Below are 12,407 nucleotides of genomic sequence, written 5' to 3' on the forward strand. Positions count from 1 at the left end.
CACAGAAATCGTAAAATTCATTTGAGGTAAACTCCCCACCTCTATCAGACCTGAGGCATTTGATTTTGTGATCTGATTCATTTTCAGTCAAAGTTTTGAAAGATTTTAATTTTTCAAAGGCTTCGTCTTTGTGCTTCATAAGTCCTATCCAACACATGCTGGAAAAGTCGTCAATGAATATTATAAAGTATTCTTCTCCTCGAGGTGACATTTTCCTAGATGGACCACATACATCAGTATGGACAAGTTCAAGTGGCCTGCTAGTTGATCCTTCCTTCTCAGGGAAGTTAGTTCTGGTTTGCTTACGAAACTGACATGATTTGCATATTGTATTGTCTATAATTCTGATGTCTGGAAGACCACGAACTACCTGGTATTTGCATGCTTTCCTTATCTGTGAGAAGCTTAGATGCCCCAATATTTGGTGCCATAGCCAGTGTTCATCATTCTTGCTCAGATAGCATTGTTGTTGTCCTCCCTTGAGAATGTATAGATTATTTGGAGTCCTTGTGCCTTTGATCACTGTTTTTCCTGCATCAAGCTCATGAAAATTGCATCCATTTGATCGAAATATCACCTCATTTCCTTGATCACACATTTGACTGACACTCAATAGATTATGCTTTAAGCCATCAACATACATAACATTTCTTGCTTTGACCTTTTCTTTTAAAAGAACATAACCTTTACCTTTTATGAATGCAGGGGTGTCATTTCCAAATGAGACCTTCTTCACCTTCTCTAAAGCACTATATGACTGAAGTTTCTCTTTATCACCTGTAATATGTTTCGAACATCCACTGTTGATGTACCATTGATTTTCCTACCCTTCCGCATATAAGGCTATACCACATCTATACGTAGGAAATAGTTAGCCACACTTTCATCATTGTGCATTCTGAGATTTTCATACTAAATTATGAGAGTTTGAAGTTTTGCTCGTTTTACCTGCTCATCTCCTTCATAGCTTAGAACGATCTTGTCCCATATTTCTTTTGCGGTTTTGAGCTGCATAACCTTGACAAATTCTGTTTGAGATAGACTCCCTAATAGAGTATTGACAGCCTTTGCATTTGTTTCATACTGCTTCTTACCATCCGAATCTATAGGAGTTGCTGATGGAAATGTGTATCCTTTGTCTATGATATCCCAGACTTCTCTACCAAGAGATTGAAGATAGGTTGTGATTCTTACCTTCCAATAGACGAAGTTGGTCCCATCAAAAATTGGTGGCCTGATCGATGCTTCTCTCTCGTAGTTGCTCATGATGATAGATCTTCCTTCAAGCGATCAAGCTTCTTCTGAAGGACCTCCTCTGATACCAATTGTTGGAAATAATACTGAGAGGGGGGGTGAATCAGTATATCAAATTCTTTTCGATTTATACAAACATTTGCAGATCTGACTAATGAACTTGTGTATACCTTCCAAACATAAAATTTAATTTACTCTTTAGATGTTGATCATTAATCTATGTGTCAGAACCATATAACAGTAAACAATATCAATAAAAATAGAGGAGACAGTCACACCAAAGAACACAAGATAAAAGGTGGAAACCCGATGTGGGTGAAAACCACCTGCTGCAATATGTCTCTATCTTCTTTCAATTAGAAACTTCTTTTACAATGATTCTGTGCTGGTGCAGTCTTATACCAGTACGCAGGCTTCAACCTGCAGAACGCTACAACCTTCTCTTGTTCTCCAGACTGTCCTGGAAGGGAGCTACAACCCCCTTATCTCTTGTACTAGCTGAAGTACTAGTACGTAGGTGCTGACCTACTGAAGGCTTCAACCTTCTCTTTTCTTGTAGGGACCACGTTTCATAAATTTTCATACTGGATCCATGAATATGAAACAAACATCAAGAATATGTGCATCAACCAATCTCCTTTCACAAACAACTACTGAATCAACCAACAACTTCTCAGAATACTGTAACCAGAAAATAATACCAGTAACCAGACCCAAATCTGAACCCTGAATACTGCAGTAATAGACAAAAACCAGCTAAATCATATTTTCAAAAAGGTCTGCAACTTCACCAATATAAACCTGCGGATGTCCGCACCTCTTCTGTGACCAGCCTGCGCACCTCTGCACCTGCACAGCCTGCTGCGCTGCACATATCCGCACCTGCACAGCCCGCTTCACTGTGCACCTCTGCACCTACACAACCTGCTGCCCTACGCACCTCCGCACCTGCATAGCCCACTGCGCTGTGCACCTTCGCACTTGCTCGGTTTGCCTCGCTGCGGACCTCCGCACCGCACAGTTTGTTGCGCTGCGTACCTCCGCACCTGCACCGTCTCGGACCTGCGCACCTCTGGGTATAGACAAATTTATCATTTTTCAATCATACCCGAGATTTATAGATCTTATCATACGCCAAGGAGATATCGATCCAACAAAAAATTCACCTTGTAATGCTCAGGTTTCTCCTTGATTCAGATTTATCAATAACTCACCAACCGATCACCAGTATTTCAGATCTTATTCAACTTTTAGATATTCAACCTACAATTGTTTTGCCAAATGATCTCCTTTCCCTTTTTATAGCCTAGGCCTTTCTCAAACCATGGATAAAAACCATAGAGATTCAATACTAGGGATCAAAAAACGGGGTTCAATGTTGTAGATGCAAAACCACAGACCAAACCATAGGGTCAAAAATGTCGGACTAAATACCATGGACCACCCAAAGATTACCCACGTGCTTGCACTTTTCTTTGCATGAAAGTGCATGTACTGGGGTTCGCACCTTTTGAATGATTTACCTGCGAACCTGTGCACATATTATGAATAGCGCACCTGCACAACTTGCCAAAGTCCGTACCTTGTGATCGGCGCACCTGTGAAACCCGAAAATAATACTACTGCAACTATAATTTGTCATGTGATTCCTTTGTCTTTCATCCCATGTATTCTGTCACATCTGATATTTCTCCTGTAGACTCATCTAGTTATATATAGGAGAGTTATTCTTCTATGAGAGGGTTGCCATCAAGTACAACACATGCATCATAATGCCAACAAAAAGTAATTCAAGAATAATCAATGGACATCATGGCTTGCTGAGAAGGATTATCAATTTTGGCACAATCCTAGGTGGGAATTCAATCACAAGCATCCTAGAATTTTCCAAATGTTACATGGAAAATCTTGTATGGTGTTTCCCTAGTAACGTAGGTTGTGAAAATATATAGTTCATGGTGAATTAGGCTCTCATCTTTAGGGTTGTGAGAAATGGTTTTTAGAAGGAACAACATATTTCTTTGGAAGCCATAGGGAATGTTATTAATCCTACAACTAATTCAAAATGTAAAATGAAAGTAGAAAAACAAGCATATGTGAATATTTTACAACTTTGGGGTAGTGGATAATGCTTGATATTTGAAATGGGGCTCCAAATTTTGGTAGGTTCTATGCTTGTAAATTTTAATGGAATTCCATGAATAATAACTTTCTAGATGATATTTTCAAACCATGAACTTGAACTTCCATTGGACATAATTAGTTGGGATTAATACTCCCTTGTCATTTAGATAAATTCCCCTTATTTATTTTGGTTGAAAATCAAGTCATCACTAATTACTTTTCCAACCATTGTATAAGGATTGCAAGAAACCTCATTGGGATTTATGTTAGGGTCCAACCCTAACCCCTTTATTTATGTAATAGGGTTGAGTCATAGTTATAGTTAGTCAAAGAGTCAATAAAGCTCGTATTAATAATTGTAAGTGGTTGACCTGCATTTAAGAAAGGGACCACAGTTAGTTGCAAATGGGCCATGGTATTAGATAGATGGTATTGAGAGAACCATGGTAATGACCCATGGTATTGTATTTATGAATCCTATATAAAGGATAGAGACTCCCCATTGAGATATATCGAGTCTTATTTTGTAATTGAGCTCTGCTATGTTGGAGGTTGCCCCCTCGAAGAGGCAAGTGAACACTGCTTTCATCTCTTAATAATAAAATACTTGTTGTTTTTCTCATTTTGTTCTATGTTCTGGGTTGTATTTCTTTGCATATTTGGTATTCTGGAATTTCTCGTAGGTCAAGAGCATAACAATTTATGAGTGGTACATGGAGGCTTTTCCAATGGTTTTTAAAACTACCATTCTCCTTCAACATACCATGTGTGGTTCAACAAGTGCAAGGTTATCTTATGATTGTGACACCTTGTTAATCTTTGAAATATCTTGCAACCTTTTCTTTGCAAAGTATACATGAATTTGATCATCCATCCCATCACATTTGTCTTTCTATAATCCTTGGATTTACTTCCAACATGTGAATAGATTTTATTGAGACTTGTATATTGAAGATGCCAACTATTGACATGATTTTAATGGTGTCTTGTGCTAATAATTACAAATCATAGATAAGCTTACATAACACAATGCCTTAATTTGTGGATGAGATCATCAAGGCTAGCTTTATTCATGAAATTTTAAAAATGACTACAACACTTACAATCTCAAACTCCTTCCTAAAAAACAAAATCGTAGGGGTCAAATGAAAGGCTTTATGAAACCTCTTTTCAACTTGAAACAAAATATAAGGAGGTAAGCGATAGGTTCTCCACCACCCCAACTTATGTTCAAATCAATGGTTTATAAAGTAGTATGAGAGATTCATCACAACTGATTTGAGAGGTAAATCCTCCAATTTTGAACTCAATTATTTTTCCTTAAAGATATCTTCAATAACCACCGAATATCTATAATAGTAATCTTATTATGAATCCAACTAATATTATTACATGAAAGCACTTGATACTAGATAAAACTATATACATTTTTAATAATATTAATCATGTGTATAAAAAACTATATACATTTTTAATAATATTAACCACAAAAATAAATTTCTAGGAAAATAATGAATCGAGTGATTCTATTGAAATAAATTCTCAAAAAGTAAAAAAAAAAAAAAAAAAAACAAAACAAACCATTTATTAACAAGACTACCAAAACCTATCTTACATAAACAAAATTATTATTATCTTACATAAAAAAACTGTTGAAAATAATACTGAGAGGGGGGGTGAATCAGTATTATCAGATCAATAAAAAAAATTTCAATTTCATACTCAGAAACATATACGCTACTTCAGTTAAGTGAACCCGCGTGTACACGCTGCTGTGTCTAAAGCAACTAGCGTATATCCAGAAATCTTATGATTCAGTTAGCTTATCTTCAGTAAATGCATCAGAACATTATTAACCATATTAACAGTAAACAGGTGCAGTATAACAAAACAGATCATCACATAAAAGCCACACACATGAACACCAAGATATAAGGTGGAAACCCAATGTGGGTGAAAACCACCTGCTGCAAGCCGTCTCTATCTTTCTTTCATCAGAAACTTCAGTTTAAAATCTTTTGTATTGGTGTAGCCTTATACCAGTATGCAGGCTGCAACCTGCAGAGAGCTACAACTCTCTCTCGTTTTCCAGTCTCTCCTGGAAGGGAGCTTCAACCCCCTTTGCTCTTGTACTAGCTAAGATACTAGTACGTAGGTGCTGGCCTACAATCTTCTTTCCTTCAGGTATCAATTTTCAGACTGAATACTCCTGAAGCATAACATTACAATCTGAAGACCACGATTCATTCAATTTTCATAACAGATCATTGAAGCACAAAACAACCAATACTAGCATCATCAATCTTTGAATCACTAAACCACTGAAACCCTGTCAACATCCAGTCACCAGAACACAGAGCAAACTACAGAACTCTGCAATAACAGTCAGACCCAACTGCAACCCCAAAAATTAAGCATCAAAAGATATACGCTACTTCAATGAAACAAACCCGCGTATACACGCGCTTTTAACGTAGCCAACCTGCGTACAGATCTAAAAATATTTCCTTAAACCTTTGCAGCTATACCATATATTAGTCTTACTCAGAGCATAACATTGCGTGAGTATGCAGATCTAAAAATACGCATAATCAACCATATAAAGATAGTTCAATTCAAACCATTCGATCCCGATCTATCCTTAGATCTAGTCTTCCATCAACCAATGTGATCTCTCCTTAGCTCAGATCAAGCAACCCAGAACCTGCATACTAGATCTCTTTCTTTTTCAGATATTCAATACTTTTTCGATACACATGCCTAATGATCTTCTTCTCCTTATATAGCCTTAGGCCCTTCACAATACCACGGTCCAAAACCATAGTAACACAATACCATCAACTTCAAAACTAGGGATCAACACGTCTGTCGAGATACCTTGGTCCAAAAACATAGGCTCAAGTACCGAGGACTAACTACCACGGACCAAAAGAAAGCTTCTCGACATGTACGCTCTTTGTTGTTCATGAAACTGTGTGTATACGCGACTTCGTATATAGTGATCCTGCGTATCCGCGACTTATTATATAGAGTACCTGCGTGTATACGCAACTTGGGCTTAATGAACCTGCATATATGAAATTTCTCTTCATTCTTGTAGTCTGGACTGAGATCTGTCATCAAAGAGAGTTGCCATCAAGGACAACACCTGTACCGTAGCGCCACACCTGTGCCAAAATGCCAACAATCTCCCCCTTTGGACTTGATGGCAACCCCAAGATCCTTAGAATCATTCTCCCCCTTTGTCATCAAGGGCAAAGGGGTGTGCTCCCCCTGAGTACATGTTGATACCTCTGCTCTGCTGTGCTAAACATGCTCCCCCTGGGTGTAGTCAAGATCTACAAAAGATGTTCTTCAAAAAGAACCAAGACTTATACATCATAAAGGACCTTCCTATCACCAAAAGACTCAATACATACATCCATACTCCCAACCAAGAGGGGATACATCAGAAATTTACATATGACAACCAATTACATTACATCATTCATCCCAGGCATAGTGGGGAAACCAACATAGGTCGTTACATGACCTTGACACCGTAAAGAGATATCACAAAAGAGATACATGACATAGAGACAAAAAATCTAGACCAAGACTTATGAAAGTCACCAGCAGCATCTGATAATCATCTTTTAGATCAGCAACCAAGATTTCCTTCTGTGTTCCTTCTCCTGAAACCAACAACAGTTGTGAACTAGAACCAAAAGCATCTAAATGCCAACAATGCTTTATTAGACTTTAAACGGCTCCCCTGAAACTGTGCCTGCTGCTCCCCCTGAAACCGAGCCTGAAGGTCTCTTTCATACCCATCTCAGACCTTCTCCAACCAGAGTCTGCCCTTGCTGTTCAGAACTCCATATACGCGACTTCACCTTCATAAATCAGCGTATGGACGCGGATATCCCTTATACAACACGCGTATACCAACTTTTCTGTAGAACAGACAAGCTTCAACAGCAAGATGAAGCATCAACTACTCCCAGCTTTTGTCTGAGATATTCAAAAGTCTCCCTGGGCAGTGGTTTTGTGAGAATATCAGCAACTTGTTCATTAGAGGGAACATACTCCAACTTGACCTTTTGTTCAAGCACTTGTTCCCGGAGGAAGTGATACTTGATTGGTATGTGCTTGGTCTTTGAGTGCATGACTGGATTCTTTGAAATGCTGATTGCACTTGTATTATCACATAAGATAGAGACAGGTGGAGTGCAAGTGATTTGAAAATCCTGCAAGGTCTGCATCATCCAAAGAAGTTGTGTGCAACAAGATGCCGCAGCCACATATTTTGCTTCAGCTGCAGATAAAGCAATCGAACTTTGTTTCTTGCTGAACCAAGATACTAATCTGGACCCCATGAAGAATGCACCACCACTTGTGTTTTTCCTGTCATCCACACTTCCGGCCCAATCTGCATCTGTGTAAGCATGAAGAGTGAGATCTGTATCTCTAGGATACCATAAGCCATAGTTTTGAGTCCCTTGAAGATATTTGAAGATTCTTTTGACTGCCTGAAGATGAGTTTCCTTTGGGTTGGCTTGAAATCTTCCAACAATTCCTACTGCATGCATAATATCTGGTTGGGTACCTGTCAAATAAAGCAAACTCCCAATCATGGATCTATATGTTGGTTGATGAACTGTTGTTGATTCATCATTTGCACTGAGGATGCATCCTGTAACCATGGGGGTACATACTGGCTTTGAATCTTCCATGCCATAATTCTTCAAGATCTGCTTGAGGTACTTGGTTTGAGACAAGAAAATACCTCCTTCATTTTGTTGGATTTGCAATCCAAGAAAGTATGTCAATTCTCCGAGTAATGACATTTCGAATTCTTTCTGCATAACCAAGGCAAAGTTTTAACTCATAGCCTCTTCATTGCTGCCAAAGATAATATCATCTACATACACAACAAGTATTAGCAGTTTCTTATTTTCAACTTTTATATAGAGATTGCTATCTGCTGATCCTTTTGAAAAACCTTGTTGGTGAAGATATTTGTCCAAACGATAGTACCAAGCCCTTGGAGCTTGTTTGAGACCATAGAGAGCCTTTTTCAATCTGCATACAAGGTTTGGATCATTCCCAAGAATGAAACCATCTGGCTGCTCAATATATACTTCTTCTTCTAAGTCTCCATTCAGAAAGGTTGATTTCACGTCCATTTGAAATACTTTGAAGTTTTGAAAGCTTGAGAGAGCAAGGAACATTCGGATGGCCTCAAGTCTTGCAACAGGAGCAAAGGTCACTTCAAAATCTATTCCTTCTTGTTGCGCATACCCTTTACAAACAAGTTTGGCCTTGTTTCTAATTACTTCTCCATTTTCATTCAATTTATTTTTTAAGACCCATTTTGTCCCTATGACATTCTTATCCTTTGGTCTAGGAACCAAATCCCAAGTGTTGTTCTTTTCGATCTGCTCAAGTTCTTCATCCATTGCTTTGACCCAACATTCATCTTTGCATGCTTCTTTCACATTTTGTGGTTCAGTGGAGGAGAGTAATGCCAGGTAGCTTGAAGCTTCTGCAACTGTTCTTCTCGTTTGTACACCTGCTTCTTTCTGCCCCACAATCTGAGATTCTGGATGATTCTTCTGAACATATCTGGATGGAGTCTTTTCTTCTATTCTTGTCTGCTCCTCTGGTTCTTCTTGAGATTCTTCTTCTTCATCATTCTGTCTTTGAGGGTAGCCTTCATCTTCTTCGAGTTCTTCATGATGTACTTGCCTAGGAATGTATCCCTTCTCATCAACCACTACATCAATGTTGTCAACAATTCTACCAAGTCTTTTATTGTAGCACTTGTATGCTTTGCTATGTGGAGAGTAACCAAGAAGAATGCCTTCATCTGCTCTAGGTTCAAGTTTGCCAAGTTGCTCATCAGTATTCTTAATATAGCATTTGCTCCCAAAGATTTTGAAGTGCTTTACCGAAGGAGTCTTACCACTCCAGAGCTCATGAGGAGTTTGAGTGTTGTTCACCCAGACATTTGTTTTGTTGAGAATAACAACCGCAGCATGTGCAGCTTCACCCCAGAAAGTTGCGGGAGTTCCTAACTCATCAAGCATAGCACGAGCCATTTGTTGGACTGTTCTGTTCATTCGTTCCACAACTCCATTTTGCTGAGGAGTTCTAGCTGTAGAGAATTCTCTTCTTATCCCATGTTCTTCACAGAAATCGAAAAATTCATTCAAGGTAAACTCCCCACCTCTGTCGGATCTGAGGCACTTAATTTTGTGACCTGATTCATTTTCAACCAAGGCTTTGATTCGAATGCTTCATCTTTGTGCTTCATAAGTCCTAACCAGACAAACCTGGAGAAATCGTCAATGAATAGTATCAAGTATTCTTCTCCTCAAGGTGTTCTTTTCCTGAATGGACCGCATGTATCTGTATGTACAAGCTCAAGAGGCATGCTAGCTGATCCTTCCTTCTCTGGAAAGTTAGTTCTGGTTTGTTTTCCAAACTGACATGATTTTCATATGGTGTTGTCAAGAATTTTGATATCTGGAAGATCGCGAACTGCCTGATATTTGCATGCTTTCCTTATTTGTGAAAAGCTTAGATGTCCCAACCTCCGATGCCATAACCAGTTCTCATCATCCTTGCTCAGATAGCATTGTTGTTGTCCTTCTTCAAATATTTACAGATTATTTGGAGTTCCTTTGCCTTTGATCACTGTTTTACCTGTATCAAGATCACGAAGAAGACATCCATTTGATCTGAATATCACCTCGGTTCTTTGATCACACATCTGGCTGACACTTAGAAGATTATGCTTCAATCCATCAACATACAAAACATTTCCAGCCTTGACCTTTTCTTTTAACTGAGCAATGCCTTTTCCTTTTATAGTTGCGGGAGTGTCATTTCCAAAAGAAACTTTCTTTCCTTTTTCTAGAGCAGAATATGACTCAAGTTTTTCTTTATCACCTGTCATATGCTTCGAACATCCACTGTCAATGTACCATAGATTTTCCTGTCCCTCTGCATAAAATGCTATCCCACATCTTTCTGTTTGTGGTTCCTTTATTCTCCATGTTTTGGTGCTTGAGGCTTGTTCCTTTTTCTGCTGAAACCTGCTCCTACATTCAGAATCTTCATGACCAAAGTTATTGCAAATAGAACATTCAACTTCATTTTCAAGAGCCGAAAAGTTGTTATAGGTCCTTTTAGTAATCCCGGTCATACTTCTTTGTTTTTGAGCTTCTCTAGTCATGATTGTTTTATATGCAACACAATGAGCTGCTTTGTGACCAAAGTTATGACAAGAGAAACATTGTCCATTGAAGAAACTTCCGCGGTTATCAAATCTACCGGCCAAGTGATTGTAATCTCTATTGTCATTCATTCTTGAACCAAATTGAGAAGATTTTACCTGTGGCTGGTTGTAGCTTTTGTTCACTCTTAAGACGGATTGCCCCTGATAGTCTTTGTTTGCAATTCGTCCCTGCTTTACCTGATAGTCTCCATTGTGCCTTTGCTCATTCCTTTTTGCTGCATCAAGATAACTTTTTGAAGTGGATGCTTGAGAAGTTTCTTCATTATAGCCCAGACCTGTCTTGTTTAGGGGAGAACGTTGTACATTGATAATCTTATCCAGAGTTTCAGATCCTTTGACAAACTTAAGATTAATAGCTTTTGTTTTCTCAATCTCTTTTCTGAGAGCAACAATTTCACTTTCTAATTTTTCAAAATGTTTTTCCTTTTCATCAATTTGAATTGTAGAGTATCAATGATCATATTCTTTTCTTCTATACATCTCTTGAGTCTAGTAATTTCTTCAAAAAGATTATCCACATCTATAGCATCCATATAATCATCATCTTCAAATGCCATTAACAGTTTATACTCATTACCTTGTTCATCTTCATCACTATTTGATAGACCATCACTATCTTCATGAGTGTAGTAGCTTTTCTTATTTGCACCCTGTTTCTTGTTCCATCTAGCAGGCTCCTTTCCTTTATCCTTATAAGGACATTTTGCAGCATAATGACCTACTCTTCCACAAGCAAAGCATTTAAAAGGTAACTTACCTCTGAACCTTCCAGAACCCCTTTGAAGATTTCTGACAAAGTTTGATTCTTCTTCTTATTCTTCTGGTACGTGACTTGCTTCATAATAATCTCCTTTGCCTGATGCCTTGAAAGCAACTTCTCTTATGTCTGATGGACCTCCCTTTCTCATTTCATAAGCAGTTAGAATTCCATGTAGCTGAGACATAGTAAGAATTCGTAGATTTTCCTTTTCTTCTATTGCAGATACTTTAGATTCAAACTTGGGGGACAATGATCTTAGAACCTTTTCAACCACAATAGCCTCTTTTATTTCTTCACCCAAATTTTTCATGCAATTAACAATCTCATCTACCCGAAGAAAATAGTTAGCCACACTTTCATCATTATACATCCTGAGATTCTCATACTGAATCCTAAGAGTTTGAAGTTTAGCATGCTTTACATGTTCATCTCCTTCGTAGCTCAAGACAATCTTGTCCCATATTTCTTTTGCGGATTTATATTGCATAACCTTTACGAATTCTGTTTGAGATAAGCATCCCATCAAAGTATTGACTGCTTTAGCATTTGTTTCATATTTCTTCTTTTCAGTCGCATCTGTAGGAGTAGCTGAAGGAAAAGCGTAGCCTGTATCTATGATATCCCAAACTTCTATCCCAAGAGATTGAAGATAGGCGGTAACTCTTACCTTCCAATAATTGAAGTTTGTCCCATCAAAAATTGGTGGCCTGATTGATGCTTCCCTCTCGTAGTTGCTCATGATGAATCATCTTCCTTCAAGCGATCAAGCTTCTCCGAAGGACCTGCTCTGATACCAATTGTTGAAAATAATACTGAGAGGGGGGGTGAATCAGTATTATCAGACCAATAAAAACTTTTTCAATTTCATACTCAGAAACATATACGCTACTTCAATTAAGTGAACCCGCGTGTACACGCTGCTGTGTCTAAAGCAACTAGCGTATATCCAGAAATCTTATGATTCAGTTAGCTTATCTTCAGTAA

Source organism: Pinus tabuliformis, chromosome 1_1 (genome assembly GCF_031772625.1).
Source record: "Pinus tabuliformis cultivar Carrire ecotype Pingquan chromosome 1_1, CPIR1, whole genome shotgun sequence".
Lineage (NCBI taxonomy): Eukaryota > Viridiplantae > Streptophyta > Pinopsida > Pinales > Pinaceae > Pinus > Pinus tabuliformis.